This window comes from Chlorocebus sabaeus, chromosome 2 (genome assembly GCF_047675955.1).
Source record: "Chlorocebus sabaeus isolate Y175 chromosome 2, mChlSab1.0.hap1, whole genome shotgun sequence".
NCBI lineage: Eukaryota > Metazoa > Chordata > Mammalia > Primates > Cercopithecidae > Chlorocebus > Chlorocebus sabaeus.
In genome coordinates this window covers 28,581,442-28,599,440 of record NC_132905.1, presented here as the reverse complement: position 1 = coordinate 28,599,440, position 17,999 = coordinate 28,581,442, and the positions used below count along the sequence as shown (strand labels likewise).

At 40.4% G+C, this 17,999-nt stretch overlaps 1 protein-coding gene across 2 annotated transcripts in view; it reads left to right on the top strand.

The window, feature by feature from the left end:
• The window catches only part of SNAP25 (synaptosome associated protein 25), an 87,460-nt gene that overhangs the window by 1,050 nt on the left and 68,411 nt on the right, over window positions 1-17,999 (top strand). The window lies entirely within an intron of this gene.

Here is a 17,999-nt window from a genome sequence, read left to right as displayed (position 1 = left end):
TCTGTTTCCCCTCCTCACCTCCTGCATAGCTTCAACAAAATAATAGTCTACTTGTGGAAATCTGTGTTGCCCTCTGACCCTTATTTTAGGTAGAAAATAAATACATTTTTTAAAAAATAGGCATTTATCCTTCAGCAGGGTATCAAGGTTTTTGTTTGGTTTTGTTTTTTAACACAGAGTAGATCTGTCTACAGATCTTGGGTGAGTGTGAGTACTGTATATACAAAGAAGCCAATGCTATCTGTTTATAAGGATGATACATCTCTATGTTTCCGTTTGATAAAAATGTGAGATTAGCTTAACTAAGCAGAATCAACTTTAAGAATGAATCACTGTTCCTTTTCCTTCTTCCCCCATCCTTGCAATCAGGCATGAACACAAGTATTCATCCACAAAAACACATATCTGAGAAATTTTGCTTGTCCTGTACTGAGTAGATTTAATCTCTTTGGCCATGGTTTCTGAATTACTGGAAGTATTTCCTATCAGCACTGGTTATCACAGGCTGATAGCTTTAGATTTTGACAACATTAAGACTGGTCTTCCTCAGGAGAATCGAAGTGTGTCCTTCAGGGAAACGCAGGTAAAGAACCACGGTGTTAAACTAGAACTGAACTCTGACCTAAAGATCTATTGCAATTTCTCTTATGGCACTGCGGGATTTTGCTGAGGTGGTGATAACTACTTTAACCATTTTCTACTCTGAGGCTTGGAGTATCTGAGAGAGCAAAAGTCATCAGTGACATTTTTCTCTGTTTGATATAGATAAAACTGGCATAAAAATGACCAGTGTCAAAATTATGCCATTTGAGTAGTTAGCAAAAAAGAGTAACAGCGTCATTGTAATAATCTATACAACACATTAAAGAAACGCTATCATGATCCCCTTAAAAGACCCCAAATGAGACTTTGGATTGTGTTTAAATAGTCATACCTCCTATCATCCGTATGCTACAGATACTAAAATTTCCTGTCCATATACAGAAGGTGATTTCATTCCCAGCTATTTAATTATTTCCTAGTTTTTTTTTTATAGATGACTATGTGTTTCCATGTATGTATATATTGATCTGTTATTGTGCATGGATGTAAAATTATTTGGGTGGACATTTATATAAGAGTATGTAAATGTATAAGAGAAGTTTATAACTTTGCAATCTGCAGACAAAAATAAACAACTGTGTTTTAGTGGTAGAGGAGAGAAAATATGGGTAGGAATTTTTAAAAATGCTTTAACATCATGCTGCATGTCCAGACAGCTGTCTGCGTAGTTGCGTCAAATGAAAAGCCTAATGCTGCCGGAATTACGTGCTTGGACATTAGTAATTACTGCTGGGTTTGTTTGCTAGTGGAAGACTGGGGAGGAGCGGGGGAAGTAGAGGACTGCAGTGAAGATGTCAAAGGGCACAGAGCTGAGAGAAAGAAGCAATGTGCACAATTAGAAAGCTAATTTTAGAATAACTTACCGAGAAATTTCAAAAAATATATCATTGAACCATGAATTTAATATTTATATCATTGACAAGCTTCTGGGGAAAAAATTGAGAAATTTCCTATTTTAAGTTTGAATTTTTAAAATCCAGGGCAATGCGGTGAGAAGAGGCAGGAGCAGATGGACATAGGATGAGCCAGGAGTCATTCACACAGACCCTCTGATGCCTGTTTGTTCCTCAATATTTACTGCATTACCACCTCAGTGTTCAAATTACAGAATAATTGACAATCCTCTTAACCTCTTCATGGCAAAATCTCCCAAGAATTCACAATTTTATTTTTATTTTGTTAAACACACATAACCACACATGCACAAACACAATGCAAATTACCCCTTAATTAGCTTGTCTAAAGATATTCCTAAGCTCTAAATGTTAACCCTTGAGTGAGGGTTATCAGCTGAGAGACATGTTTCTGCTAGTGACACTTAGAAGCTGCGTAAGCAGTCGGTCTTCAGCATAACATGGAGGTTTGACGATTAGTAGAAATGAGAAAAATAGTCTGAGAAAGAGGTTGAGAGGAGAGACATGAAGGAGAAAAATAGAAAATATGCTTTTTAGATAATTCACTATGAATAAACAATGTTTCTCACATTACGGGACTGCTTTACAATTCTATAAAGGAAGGAAAATCCATGTTTTAAGCCTCAGCACTGGATACTTTCTGCAATGTCATCCCTTGTCAGCAAGGACCAACCTGATAGGAAGATATTGATCAATCGGTATTCACCAGATACAGAAATGAATCCCATGGGAGATATAAAATCTCATGGTTTTTGTCTTGACCTCAATAAGTTTAGCATCTAGCAATCTTAATAAAAGCAATAAACAATAAGTTAATAAATAAAACCAGAATCAAATGCAATAAAACATTAGAAGACAAATTATGAGGACATATGTGATTAATTTCCAAGTGAATGTGACCAACAGTAAGTAACGTAAATTCAGGAGGGTAACATCACAGTGGACTGGAACAATCTGAGAGAAGAGGCAGGCCTTGAGATGGCTTTTGGAGATTTCAGAGAGATGGGAGAGTTCTGCTAAGTTGAAGTCACAACATATGCAGAATATCACATTAGGCAAGCCCACTCTACAGTTAGCAAACCCTGAAAATGCCCATTCATTTGGGTGGAGTGGGAAGCTGGGAGAGAATAGGCTAGGATGCAGAGTTGGAGCCTTCTGTGGAAGGGTTTGAATGTCAAGCTGAGAATTTGGTACTTTATTCTCTAAAGTTGATTTCTGAGCAGAAGCTGATATAACAAAGTAACCAGGTCCTTTTACTATCCAGAAATTACTATTGACAGAGTGGATTTAATTTGCATTCTTCCAGAAGTAGAGGGGAGCAAACTGGTATCATAAGAGGTGGTCAATGAAACAAAATCAGTCCTTACTGAAGCATCTTTTAAGATCACTTTTCAGGATACATATACCTACATAGACATATAATTCCTGCTTGGAAGTTAATCGCAAGTTTCAATTTTCCATTATTGACTAAAAGAAATTATGCAAGTTGAGCACTTGCCAGGCAGATTGAAAAGAAGGTCAAGAATCTGGTGATGAGATGCCCCAGAAGGTCCCAGAAGGTGCACTTGAATAATAAGCATGGTGCCGAACACTCTCTTGCCCTCTGTGAATATTCAGCATTGTCAAGTGCACTGACTGGAGGAATGAAAAAAGTTGTCAGTTCTTCTGAGTGTGTTTTGAGCAACATGACAAACAGAACCAGCCTCATGTGGCTAAAAATGGGAGGAAAAAGATGGAATGGTAGAATTTTGAAAAACTGTGGTGGGCAGTATATCAAATTTCTTTCCCTGCCTATTTTGCTGACTCTTGCTAATTACCCTCGCTTCAGGGCTCCCTCGAGGTCTGGATTACACCCATTTCCTTTCTAACCTTGTGGTTACTACTCTCACAGCAGAGCTTCAAAATTCCAAATGCTGACAGAATTGCTAAGCCAAAATAGTCAGTGGGTTCATATAGAGGAAGAAATGGCAATGGTAGATACAGATTTTACTGCCATTTCATTTCTGGCTATAAAGTATCAAGAGACTATCCTCATCTATTCTTCACTAAAATGCTGGCAGCAGAGACACCACAGGATAACATTTTTATATCCAAGCCGACTACCTAGGGGAAAGTTAGAGGTAGTGACATTTGATGCTTTAGGAGGTCAGGTTGGTGGTTATTAAACTGAGCCCAGGGACCACACAAACATCAAGCAAGGCGAAAGGAGGAGACATGATGTAGCACTGAGGAAGTAGGACATGATGAGTGGACAAAAACTTAAAAAAAAAAAAAGTTTTACAAGAGGGAAAAAACTTCATAGAAATTTCTAGAGAATCCCAGCTACACTCTGAACTCCTCAGAATTGCTATTATTGCCTTAACAATAATACTTACTCTCTCTATGTAATTTTCTTCACAAGGATCTCAAGCACTTCACCCAATATAGAAGTCCAAGAAATTTCTGATTTCTAAATAAATAGTGCAACCCACAGACACATATGTTCAGATATAGTATTAGATCACATTTAGTAAGACATAAATTGATTTAGAATGACAGAGATACCCAAAGCAGTGATTAATCAGAATGGGCTTATGGGGAAGAAGAATGTGACCCTCATTCTAAAAGAGTTTACCTGTACTGGCTCACTGTTTCCTCCTAACCACCTTGTGATCAGATTACTATTATTATTTCCATTTCACAGATGAGATAACTGAGGCACAGCAAGGGTAAGTAACTTGTCACAGAGCAGAACCAGGACTTACATGTATTCAGTCTGACTCCAGAGATTAATCTATGAAGTATATTTTATGCTACCTCTACCTCTTGCATCATCTGCATTTTTCATATTGACCAAATAAGGCATAGAGAATGTACGTGTCTTTTTCTGCAGTCGTTTCCTGCTCACTTGGGTAGCAAGGCCTGAAGGTAAGGATGCTGCTCAGAGTCAGGAGACCCAGCTCTAGCCCTGAAACAACTGCTTGTAATTTCCTGTTTGGAATCACACAGTCTTTAAATTAGTCAGCAAACCACTGTTGAACTTGGTTTCTTTATTGGCAGAATGATAGAAGTAGACTAGTGATGTCCAATATCCCTACTATTCAAAAATCAATGAAATTAGTGCTGAAAACCCCAGGCAATGGGTCCTGACCTAGTGACTGATGACCTCAGCTGGCATCATCTTAATAATGCTTCAGTAACTGATCTGGACCCAATTGGAAGATTAATTACATTCATCGCCTCCTTAGCCCAATCCTTATTTTTTTCCCCCTCAGAATTGCTTGCCTTCATCTTTCTGAAGCCTTCCCAGAGTTAAGAAATCCTGTCTTCGGCCGGGCGCGGTGGCTCAAGCCTGTAATCCCAGCACTTTGGGAGGCCGAGACGGGCGGATCACGAGGTCAGGAGATCGAGACCATCCTGGCTAACACAGTGAAACCCCGTCTCTACTAAAAAATACAAAAAAAATAGCCGGGCGAGGTGGCGGGCGCCTGTAGTCCCAGCTACTCGGGAGGCTGAGGCAGGAGAATGGCGAAAACCCGGGAGGCGGAGCTTGCAGTGAGCTGAGATCCGGCCACTGCACTCCAGCCTGGGCGACAGAGCGACACTCCGTCTCAAAAAAAAAAAAAAAGAAAAAAAAAAAAAAAGAAATCCTGTCTTCTTCCTCAAAGCTCTATTCTGAGTCATCACTGCTTTGGGTTTCTCCTGTCCTTCTCAATCAGATTTGTAGCTATCTAGCACATACTGTCTCCTGCAATCTGCCTAAACTTTGTATAATTCTGTTTTCAACCGAATTAACTTTTTAAAAATTTCTTTCTAGACCTCTTTTTGATCATCTCCTGTGTCTGACTTAGCAATATATTAACTGCAGTTCCTTCACTCATCCTCTTACTTCCTCTGCCACTTAGCAAAGAGGAAACAGAAGCTTTTATAGAATCTGTGAGCTGTAAAGTACTTTAAAAGTTACATTCCTATGTGACCTGAATCTCATGATACTGATAGCCAGCTCAAAAACTAATCACATTGGGAGGATGTGGGGTAAAATGACATTATAGGAAAGCTTTAAAAACATGGGACAAGGAGAGAAGGAAGCTTTAAAGCCTATGAGGTCAGAGGTCAGCAGCTGGTGGTAAAACGTTGATTAATTAAATTCATAGTCACACATCAAATAAATTCACATGTCCCAGAGGGGGAGGAAAAAACCCACGTTCGCCTTGTCACAACCTACTGCAGATTTCAGCATCTTTCCACCAAGGTAAAACACGGCATCACAAGAGGAAATCCTAACTGATTTTCTTATTGTTGACTACAGAGGTTAGCTTCAGCAGTGACTGACTTACTGGTAAGAACAAATCTGTGTCCCCAGAAAGAGATGGGGGGAAATCCTATTTAAGGATTAGCATTTCCTTTTAAATGCTTAACAATGATTCTAGAGAAATTCAGTCAAATGATGCCTCCTCCCCAATGACGCTGAATAACACCTGTACTGGGTTTATGGCTTGCTTTCTTTGGTTGTGGAAAAATATATTTCATCCTCTTCTTTGCTGTTGTTGATATGGTTCATATTACTCAAAGATGTCTAATTCTCATGTCTTAAATTGGGACTGTTGGCACTTTCTGCTGACTCACCGTGTCTTAATCTTCCAAGGTGGTCCATTTTTACTTGAAGAAAAAGGTTATTTTCCTCCAAAGTGGCAGGTTCTACAAAATGACCATCTGGTCCCAGCTTCCCCATCACTTCCTTTATTCAGATGACACTAGTCACAGATCTGGAACTTGAGAGATGACTTTCCATGCCTGGAACCTTGAATCAGTGGTTTCTGTCCTTTACTGATAACAGCAAGTAAAAAAATGAAAGTCTCTTAGGTGCCCCCCTGAGGCCAGAGTTCAGCCCTACACTCCTGCCTCATTCCTTTTTCAGAGAATTCTCTCAGTTGAGGTCTGAAAATCCTGCAAGTTGGACAGAGTTTCCTTTCCATGAAGAGTCTCAGACCACGTTGTTGATCTCCTTTATTTATGTTCATCTTTGGTACAAAGAATAATGACTGGCAAATTCCAAAACAGTGAATGTCTTAAATTTCCCTGCAGTTATTCTGAAGTTGGTCTGGGAGGTAGGTATAGGTAAATCACACTGTGACTTCTCTATCAATAAACAGAAAATGCACAAAAATAAATGCTAGAAAGCCTGCTGGGAAGAACATTGGCAAACTATTTCAATATGCATTAGCCTTGTTGAGTGAATTTTTTATTTTAATGGGAAAGTCCATCCCTGATTTATGCCAGATAAATTGCTGAATGTATCTACTTTTTCCAATTCCACGATGACTACCCATGTACTCCTTCATCATAAATCAGCTGCTATTATGGCATTCTTCATTAATTAATCCATTGAACAAATATCTATTGAACACCTGCCATGTACCAGGAAAACATATGCTGGTTCCTGAAGTCAGAGCTGTAAATAAAATCGTCATGTTTCTGCCCTCCATGTGTTATGCTAGGTGTCCCCTCTTGAGGTGTCATTATTTTAGAAGGCATGTTTCAATGGGATGCCTTTTAGAATCTAAGACATTAACTCAGTGTAGAAAAGAGCTATGACTCTCTAATCAAAATATAAAACCTATTGAAGGTTTCTACTGAGCTGTCAGTATCTACAGAGAGATTGCTGTATCATAAACAAATACATATTAAGAACCAGCTTCAACCATCACAGATATCTAAGGTATGTCTTTGTGTGAACTTGTCTCTATTTACATGGCAATCAACTAGGATGTCACTAAAATGTCCCTTAAATACATGACTATCTTCCAGTATCCCAGTCTGTTGGGATCTCTCCCTGTACAGACCACTTTCTGCCACTCATGGGAGGAAGGGGTCAAGCTTTAAGAAACATGGTACCTCCTGGGCCAGAAATCCTATTCCCAACTCTAAAACTTATGGAGCAATGCAAGAACAGGTTGACTAAGAAAGGGTCCTTTGGATGAGAGTACTTCCCAATCCAATCCACTTTCCTCCTTTGAAAACTTTCTATCATTAAACAAGGTTCAGTGATTCAGGATCAAGTGGAATTATGTCTTAATTCCCCAAACTCTTACTTCCAGAAATTCACCTCTTACCAATGAGCAATGCTCTTATTTCCCTTGTAAGATTGATCACACTGCTTTGTAATTACCTACTTATGTATTTCTCTTCCTTAATAGACTTTGGAAGTCTTTGAGATCAAGGGTAATATTTTAGCTTTCTTTGAATCTTCAGTACCTATAACAGTGCCTGTCACACCCATGTATGCAGGAAATAAGTGAGCGAATGGGGATACCGGCTACCCCTTTGCAGAGAAAAGAATTCTACCACTGTAAGTAATTCTGCTTTTTATTGATCAAATGTTATGATCAGAATAACTCAGGAATTGTTGTGTACCCTTGCACATAGATTCATTCTAAATATTGGAATAAAATTATGTCCCAAGGAATTACTTTGGTCTACCGTAACTAGTTGCCAAACTATGGCAAATGGTGTAATATTCTAACCTGTTATTTTATCACTTATGAGTCAGGAGTTAAAATGCTAATGAAGGATCAGAGGATTCTTAATAAAGGCATTGCTAAAATCAGGTTTATATTCAGAGATTAAAAGCCATTCACTAAGAACAATTTAAGTCAGTTTCATATTTAAAGTCAAGCAATTTAGCATATATGAAATATATAGTTAAAATGTTTTAGTGTTCACTAGGATGAAAAGGATATTTCACACATCCATTTGAGACATATATTACACTCACCAGTGGGGTAGATATATGGCTTTGGCCAACTCTTGTCTTCAGGGTCACATATTTGCTGCTGCGCTGTTAGAATTGGCAAGGTGGACACAAGTTTTTCATGTCCATTCCGCTTCCTTAAAAGGGTCCTTCAGAGACACCAATCTCTGGCTTTTCCTCTCAAATAGTCAGTGTCCTCTTGCCTGGGAGAGAATCATAAGCCTGGGCATGATTTGGTAAATCAGTCCCATTTGTCCTTGGGGAAAAAACCTTCACCAACTGAGCATTGAATTTTGCGTTTCTTTTTTCCCCATTCCTTCTCTTGAAAATACTGGTTAGTTACTCTGCATCCAACTTTCTCCATAGAAGACTGAAGATACTACCACTTAATGAACACAAAGAAAAAAGTAACTAACTTCCTAAATGCCTACTGTGTGCTGCACTAGGCGCTTGATGTATGTTATTTCATTTAATTTCCGTGGCAGCCTTAAAAGAGTTCGGAACACTTGTCTCTGACTGCAAAGTCCATGGTTGTCCCCACCACCACATAAATTATCCCATGAGTTGCATAAAATCCATTGAGAGCCTCTAACAGAAAAGACACTGCTGATACATAGAACATGAGCCAGCCAAATCTAAAAAGCTGAGTCATCTGAGCTAAATAGCCAGGTGAGATATGGTGGTATAAGTGACCAGAGAAACTATGCGTTCAAACAAGTTTACTGAGCAATGGGTGGAGAGTCAGCTGGCTGCATGCCAGCTCTGCCACTTCCATTGTATAACCCTGAACAATGTAGCTAATCTGAACTGATCCTCACTTTCATTTACATCTGTAAAAGGAGAGCAATTGCTGCCATGCTTATATGTCAAGTGGTTGTCATGAGACCTAAAGGAGCTAATGCTTGTGAAGAAGTTACCTCCACCACTCTGAGAAAGAGGAAGGGACTGTTATGTTCAGTTACCTGCTATTTGCCATACCAGATTTCCAGGGTTCTTTATCATAGGTTACATGAAGGCCATATGCTTCTTTTCCTCTTTATTATGTTGTTTGCTTAAATAAACGAGTCTTAGTATCACATTATTTTTTAGCTTGATCAGCATGCATAATAAAATGGGGAAATATGTCAACAGCCTTTGATTTTTCTATTTGGGGGAAGATTTTAAAATGCCTTTGATTAGCATCTCTGCTTTAGGAATGACCTCATGTTTCTCAGAATAATGGTTAGATACCCAAAGAGGCCCAGTTGTTATTTAAACACTGGTCCCCTCTTCCTTAACATCTTGGATTTTAAAGATGCTTGAGGAGTTAAAAGAGATGATATGCAATATGTCCCGCTATTCTTTAGCTTTTGAAAAAGAAATTTTCTATAAGCTATTTAGTGAACCATTACTGAAGCTACATCTGTTGGCTTCATTTTATATTCAGCTTTGTGTTAAGGATTTTTGTTAGGGGTGGGGATAGGTTTCTTATTAAATATTGTGTGTGCACATGTGTTTTTGTACGTGCACACAATACACAAGCAGAGAGATGCACACCCAGACTCTTTCTTGGAGCCAGCCTTGAATACAAAATTCCTACATGCATTGTCTCATTGTCAAAACCTTTAGTTTTATTCATAAACCAATAAATATAAAACCTGCACAAGCAAGTTACAAGAACAACAGATTCTATGCTCCTAGGCTGCATTCACAGAATGATTTTTCTTTGAAGTTGGAAAAGGCTTCCAAAACATCCCTATATAAAGCAATGACTTCAAATTCTGCTTTGGGGAGAAACTCTACAGGACAAGAAAGCTTGCTGGGGAAAGATTTTGAAACTCACACTATTTTTTTTTTTTTGACCATCTACTATGTGGTAGATATTATGTTAGGCTATCGTTGCTTGTTTTGTATTTAATTTCTACAGCAACCTTTTGAGTGGCAGGTGTTATACTTCACACTTGACTCAGAGAGAATACTGTTGAATCAAGGTCCTTCAATAGATTCTAAGGTGCTGATCACAACTCTTCCCCCGACAAACCAGTTCATGCATAATAAACAGGAGTTAGTGATTAAAATTCTGGGCATTTTGTTAAGCAGAATTGGGGGGAAAAAAGAAGAAGAAAAGAAAAGATTACAACCAGCAGCCAGAGTCAGATTATCAGACTTCCTTACTCCTTTCTAGTTCTACTTCAAGGTTAGACGTTGGGACCTACTAAAGGAGAAAGGGCTACAGAAATGTGTGCAGTCAGACAGGATAGCTAGAGAACCATAGGCCCTTCTGTCTTTTTCCCACCCATTCCCCCAAGTGACAGAACCTGCTTCCGGAAGCTTGCAATCTAGAGGAGCAAAAAATGCAAGCTTGCTATAGGGAGGCAGATCCCAGAGAAAAAGCCAAGGAGGAGAACTGAGTTGTACTTGCTCACTGCTTATTTCCCATCTCACAGAATACTTTAGTTGGGGGTGGGAGGGGAAAGTAAAGGAAGGGGTGGAGGGAGTATCATCCCAACACTCATCTTCCCAAAGAATGGAGAGTCCCATTTTATGGGACAAAGTAGGAATTGATGAGTCTTTGAGAGGGAGGAAATGGTTCCTTCTTCTACACAGTTAATAAGAGAGAGAACTTGAGTTTGAATTTAAGATCTCAAGTGCAATGACCTTCTACAATCAATGGTTCATTACTCTAGGACACTTGTTCTTCAACTACGGTGTTCAGCAGCATCAGCATCACCCAGGATTTTGTTCGAAATGCAATTCCCAGGCCCCAACTAGACCTACTGAATCTGAAACTCTAGGGTGAGACCCAGTAACCTCTGTTTTAATCATCTCCAGGTGATTCTGATGCATACTCAAGTTTGAGAACCACTGCCCTAGAGATCTTAGTTGCTCCTTCAAACTTTCACATCTATCTGAAACTGAGCCTGTTGCGGATGAGGTGTTTTCACTGTTCTCAACTTTTCAAAAGCTGTGACTGGGTACTTAGCAAGAGAAGAGCTGTCCTGGATCATTGGATAGAACTCTCCACTTACCCTCTGATTTAGTAATGAAGATACTAGTGTTCATCCAAGTGAGTTTGAAGGATGAGGAAGGTGAGCATTCACAGAGTGAGGACAAGTATGTGGAGTAGGGGCCAACAGACTCCTTTATTGTGCTTTGTTTTCTTCAACAATGGCTCAATCCCAGCCCCTAGAATCTTCTCTCCAAAGCTTAAAATCTCATCAAATAATAGGACAGCTCCTTCCCTCCTTCTGCAGTCCTAGCCCATAGCCTCTGAAGGATACCAAAGAGAAAAAGGTGTCCCCAGTGCAAAGGATAAAGGAGTTTCTATCACTCCTCCTCTGTGCCACCTCCCACACTTCCTGCCTCCATCCCTCAGCAATGAGCTACCACAGATGCAAAGAGTCATCCTGGTCTTTTCTACTCATGCCCTGCAATGTCTTGTTTCTGCCCTGGATTAGAATACCAATTGCCCTTGGGAAAAGGATCCTAATGTCTTACATTGCCCTTTTTTCCCTGTCCTCTTGCTTAGAATTATGGATTTGGAGCACCTGCAGAGATTTTTAAATTGTATTTTCAAAAAAATTGCAGATGACCAGGCCCAGAGATAAATTTCACACCAAGGTCACAGGGTGAGCACTGCAGCCAAGGCTCCTGACTCAAGCTTCAGCTCTCCTTCCACTGCCCTTTACTGCCTTGCCACATCTGCCTCCATCTCTTCCAAATTTTCTCTCTGGTGCAGGTCCAATCTCCTGGAGTTTCCAGATCCCCAGTCAGGAAATCTCTCATCTGTTGTCACACTCAGAGGTCTTGGCCTCAAATGGTGGCCCAAACTCTACAAAACAGGGTAGGAACATTCTCATAACCCTGAGCTATCAGAGCTTCCTCAAAAATTTGGATGTACAGGTTGTACCCAAGTCCAAAATGTTTCAAAATCTGAAACTTTTTGAGCACCAATATGACCCTCAAAGGAAATGCCTATTAGAGCATTTCAGATTTCAGATTTTCAGATTTGAGATGCTCAACTGGAAAACATAATGCAAATATTACAAAATCTAAAAATATCTGAAATGGAAAACACTTCTGGTCCCCAGCATTTTGGATAAGGGATACTCAACCTATACTGCTTACATCTATTTGGATTTTTCATATTATAGAAACCCAGCTGTAAGTGATTTTGGCAACAATTGAGATTTATTGGCTTAAACAATCTAAGTAAATGTTGAGCAGTCAAGCCATGGGAAAAGTAGAGAGGTAGCTGGAATTCAGGAACAACTCAAGCCCAGTGTGCAAACATTACCAAAGCTCTCTCTCACTCACAACCTCTTGTCCCTGATTCTTTCTGTACATTGATTCCACTTTCTCTTGTTGAAAAACACTTCCTCCCTCCCCATAGCAGAAACATGTACATGCAATTTGTACTCTCTGGGCTTCCACTATGGAAAAGGAACTGCCAATTGTCTGTATCCTCGGTTCAAAACTACCAAGGAAGATCTCTGATTGGCACAGCTTGGACCAAGTGCCCAATCAATTGTGGGTGTGGAGTGGCATGGAAGAATATGATTTCCATGCTGGAACCACACAATTCAGTTGGGAAGAACCAGTTTCAAAGCAGACACAGTAAGCCATCTTTCCTTCTTTTCTCTAAAAGGTTGGGTTGGATAGCACACCGCAGGTAAAATCTCTGCTGCTTTGGAAGAATAAACTACTCACCTCTGAGAACATTAAGGAGACTTCACAGAAGTGAGGAAGGATGTTTCTTTCACCTTTCTGTGCTCACACTAACCTGGTTCTGCAGGATGTTCCCTCCAAGTTACACTTCATTCGCCAAATATAGATTGTGTCCCCACCATAGACGAGGCACAGTTCTAAGCAATGGTAATAAGCAGAGAACAAAGTAGATGAAGTCCTGTTCTCATAGAGCTTACCTTCTAGTAGAGAAAGACAATGCTATGACTTAAATAATGTAGGACAGAGACATAGAGTGTTACCCCAAGGAGGTAAAAAGATGATTTAGAAAGAGCTATGAGAGAATGCATCTCTGAGAGTCAGCATATCATCAGAGACCAAATCACCTGTGGGCTCAATGATTTTTATGCCCCCTTCCCACTATAACATCAGCAGAACTCTAGCACTTGATCCCTTTATTTATCCACAACAAAAAGAAACTTAACCTTGATCTGAATCATATAGATCTGCTTTCCCATCATTTTCTCATTTATCTCCCAGATTTCATGACCAGGCACACTTACAGCTCAAGGATACAGTGAGAGAAAAGAACTTCATAAAATCCAGACAGTCCACAGTGGCAGAAAATGAGGGATAACTGGTCCTCTGATTCACGTCTTTCCTCCTCTGGCTCATTTTGCCTCCTATCATGACCATATTATGTGCACCGATATAGGGATGGGCTGGGGCACCTATGGCCTGTGTAGGCTAAAGGGCTGAAAGATTAGAGCCAAACTAAGATTCTGTCACAGGATATTAAACTGGGTGGTGAATTCCCATGAAGCCTAAGATTCCTTCCAGACCTACTTAGGTCACATGCCATGTAAGCTTTATGAAAATATATGCAACCCAGAGGAAAAAGATATGAATGTGATTCCTTGACCCAACCAACCATAATATTTAACTCTGTCACGAATTTTCTTGGACACAGTGAAGGAAGGGAAAGGGAGAATCTCCTTCCTCTGCATTTACTAACCAAAATCCATCTTTCCATCAATTACCAAAAAGGCCCAGTGTAAAGCTGAGTTATCTCTGGTCCATTGAGAAGGTAAGCATTAAGGGATGCCATCTAACTGGATAATGGGATGCAGGAAGGTGTACAGACCCTAGAACTAGACCCTCTTCTAGTTCTTTCTCGAGGTAGAAGAACTGGGCCTAAAGATGCTGTTAGGCTGCAAGATTGTGCCTCTGGACCGGCAAATTTAGTTTCAAGGTCATATTCTCCCTCAACTTGTTCTATTCCCTTCTTGTCCTAGTATCCCAGGAGTCTGCTTTTCCTTCCTTTTTATTTACTTGAGCTTGTTTTCAACTTTGTTTGCCTGCGTGTAGCTTTTTGTGTATTATTGAATTGGAAATTAGTCCTCCACCTTAGGGCTTGAGACTCATATGAGTGGCTCTTTTATGTGCTTTTTCCTCCCAACTCTATTAACAACTTTGGCCCAATGGGTCACAGTTGGCTTCTCAGTGAAGCAGGCGAGAGGTCTCCTTAATCATTTTTGAAGTTCCACTTTTGGATCTGACAGGCTGGTGACTTAAAAGAACCATGTCCTATATAGATAGACTTAAGTTTTATCAGGTCACTTACCAAACAATTGCATTGATTTATTCCACATCTGTTTAATGATCCTCATTTCTTTTTTTCAAATTGTTTACCCACTATGATATAATTTTTTTTTTGAACTTCATAACAGTTCTGGAAAGGAAGACGATACAGAAACCACAGCCATTTCGCAGATATGAAAACTGGGACATAGAAATTTGAATGCCCTGGAAAAGATCACCTACTTATTTGATGACAGAGCCAGTTCAGGGATGAAGGATGGCCAGATGTCCACTTCCCCAATCTTGCTCTTAATCCATAAATGGAACACTAGTGCTCTATAGGCTTAATACTACCCACAAATTTATTTTGTTTGGCCAGTACTGGATTTACAAAATCATTAATCTGAAATGCCTTAAGGCAGGGTACTTCCTCTCCAATTTACCGCAAAGCCTACCATTACTTATCTTTATGTGACTGGCCCAAGGCATAAATTTTATTATCCTCCCAGCCCTATAGGCATTTGAGTTTGCTTCCATTGCTTACAAAAGTTATGGAATTTGTCATGGTTTTTATGATCCACCAGAATCAGAAATGGCTAGAAGTTTCTTGGGTTCTTTTACCACAGCTCTTTCCTATGAATGTCTTCATGAGTTATGTCAGTATTTGGGGAAACAAACTTAAACATATAAATTGCACTAAATAGACTATGGCTTTTGATCTGAGTTGAATTCAAGCAGTCTTAGCTTTTGGTTTTTCCCATGGATCCCACTGGCAGTATGGTGAAGATATACTGAAGCCACTTTCAGAGTGATACTTTTTAATGTATAAAATAAAATAAATAGGGATTAGCTGGGCATGGTGTTGTGCAGCTGTATCCCAACTATTTGAGAGGCCAAGGTGGAAGGATCACTTGAGCTCAAGAGTTCAAGAGTTCAGTGGCCTTGAACTGGACCATGCCACTGCATTCCAGCCTGGGCAACATAGTGAGACCCTGTCTCTACAGAAATAAAGTAAATTCATTGGCCATGGTGGCATGCACCAGCAGTCCCAGCCGCTCAGGTAGGAGAGTTGAGCCCACGAGTTTGAGGTTGCGGTGAGCTATGATCATGTCATGCACTGTCATGCACTCCAGCCTGGGCAACAGAGCAAGACCTCATCTCTAAAACATAAACATTAAAAAATAAAAATAAATACGTGGGGACTATATAGGAAACCAATTTTATTAAAATACAGCTATTAAAATATTTTTAGAAAAACCACATTTGTGGTATAACGTGTTTTTTAATTAAAGCATTAAATAACAATAGTTAGTGGTAAGTCTAATAACTATCAAAGTGGTAATGAGAATATATGCTATTTTGAGATATCTGCAACAACTGTAAAATGATATGAGGACATCAGTGTCGAGCTCTCCTGCACCCCTGTGGGTGGTGGGATGGAAGAAAGCCAGTCAAGTAGAGGGAGGAGTGGATCTACATGTCATCCAGGTCCAGTGAAACTGACTGAGCCTGAAGCAGTTATTTTTGTTGTATAACAAACCACCCCAAAACTCAGTGGTTTAAAGCAGCAACCATTTCTTATTGTGTATGGGTCTATGGGCTAATGAGTTAGTTCTTCAGTCAACTGGTAGATTGACTGGCACCTGCTTGGTGTGTTCACTCCCATGTCTAGTGGTTATTGGCGGCTATTGGCTAGGGTATCAGGAGCTGGACCACATGTCTCTCATCCAACAGGCTAGCCCCAGTGTTGGCATACAGACATGGTGGGAGTTACAGAGTTTCTCAAAACTGCAAGAGAGAACAAGCCCCAATGTGCAAGCCCTTTCCAAGTCTTTGTTGAGGCTACATTTGCTATTATCTCATTAACCAAAGTAAGTCACATGGCCAAGCACAGAATCAGTGTGGAAGAGGGATTATGGATCTTGGGAGGGGAATTATGCCAACTATATTTACAAAAAAATCAACCATAGTTCCCACCAATCTTGAGAGCATAAGTCAGAGAAAGCCCCACCTCTGCCATAGATAGATGGGCTCTGCCCATCCATCCTGGGGCTATACATCTTCCACTAAGTTCCACAAACCAGGAAACTTAGACCTGACTTATTAGTACCCTGTCCCCATAGGCCTAGGAGCCCTCAAGTTTAACTTTGGATATCCTTGGTTCAACAGGACACCTGAACATCTAGTTGCATCTGTCCAAGGTAGCTAAGGAACCATAGACCCCGGTGTCTGATCAATTCAGAAGGGAAGTCAAAGGGGAAATTTTCTCTTTTGAACATTAAGGATAAGTAAATTTTTCTGGATTCAAACTGGCAGGGTGGGGTGGGAGGGGATCAGCATCTTATTGTTTTATGGTAATGTTGCTTTATCTGTAATTTCACTTGAGCCTGTCTTGGTAAAGACAATTGCATTTTAAGTTTTTTCCCCGTCTCTCCAGAAGTCCCCGCTGTTTAAGCAAATTCTACTTTCTCCTCTAATTACAAGAGCTACGCATAATGTTAGAAACAATTCTCAGCCAGCCCTCTGCCCAATGAGCACTTTGGTAATGGGAACCCAAGGGAGGAAGCAATGGAAAAAAACTCTGAAGGCCTTTCAGCTGTATTGCTGCGTCATGGAAAACAAGCCAAGCAACTGCGTGGAAGCCTCGCAGCAGGTCCCACCAGAGCCTTCTTCTTAGCTATTCCAGGGATCAGCAGGGCACGGCCGACTCACCCAGCTGCCTAGCCAGGCACTTCCAAAGGGCATTCTGATACCTGGCTATACGTTTGCTCAATTCACTTCAGATATCAAATAGAAGACCCTTAAAGATGAGGCCCTGGGCAGAACAGTCTGTGTCAGTTCCTGCACCAGCTTCAGTTTACTGAGCCTCCAAAGGAAAATAAATAAATAAATAAAGACTTTTAAATTCTTTAATTGGAATGCTGTCCTAGGTTGAGCCCTCCCAAAAGCAGATCCTTAGTGAAGGACGAGGGTGCACATATTTTATTTGGGTGGTGATCCCAGGAAGCGCTGATGGGGGTGTGGAGAATCTAGACAGGGATTCAAAGAAAGCCAATACAAAGGGCACTCATGAGCAGTTTTCCAGTTGCTGGGGCTCAGCCCAGCCAGGGACCTCTCTCAGAGAGAGTATACAACATGCATGGATTGCCTGACCTGAAAGGCAAGGAAGCCGGAGTATTAAGCACCAACTTCCATCCTTCAGTGACTAAGGGCTGTTCCCAGACTGTAAACTTGCACCCAGCCCAGCAGGAGAGCAACTCTACACCTCAGATTGGAGAAAGTCCTAAGGCAATGAGTCTTGCCTCACTCACAGTAGAGGCCCAGCAGAAGAGGCCCTCAGAATATACAGAATAGGCGAGTGTCAAGGGTATATGGTGGGCACCAACTGACTGCTACAATTTTGCAAACTGTTATCACCAGACACCCCAAGTATCACAACTGTCTCCAGCTTTGGCACATTGATAACTCGGCCCTTCATTTATTCACTGGGTCTCTAGTGGGTGCCA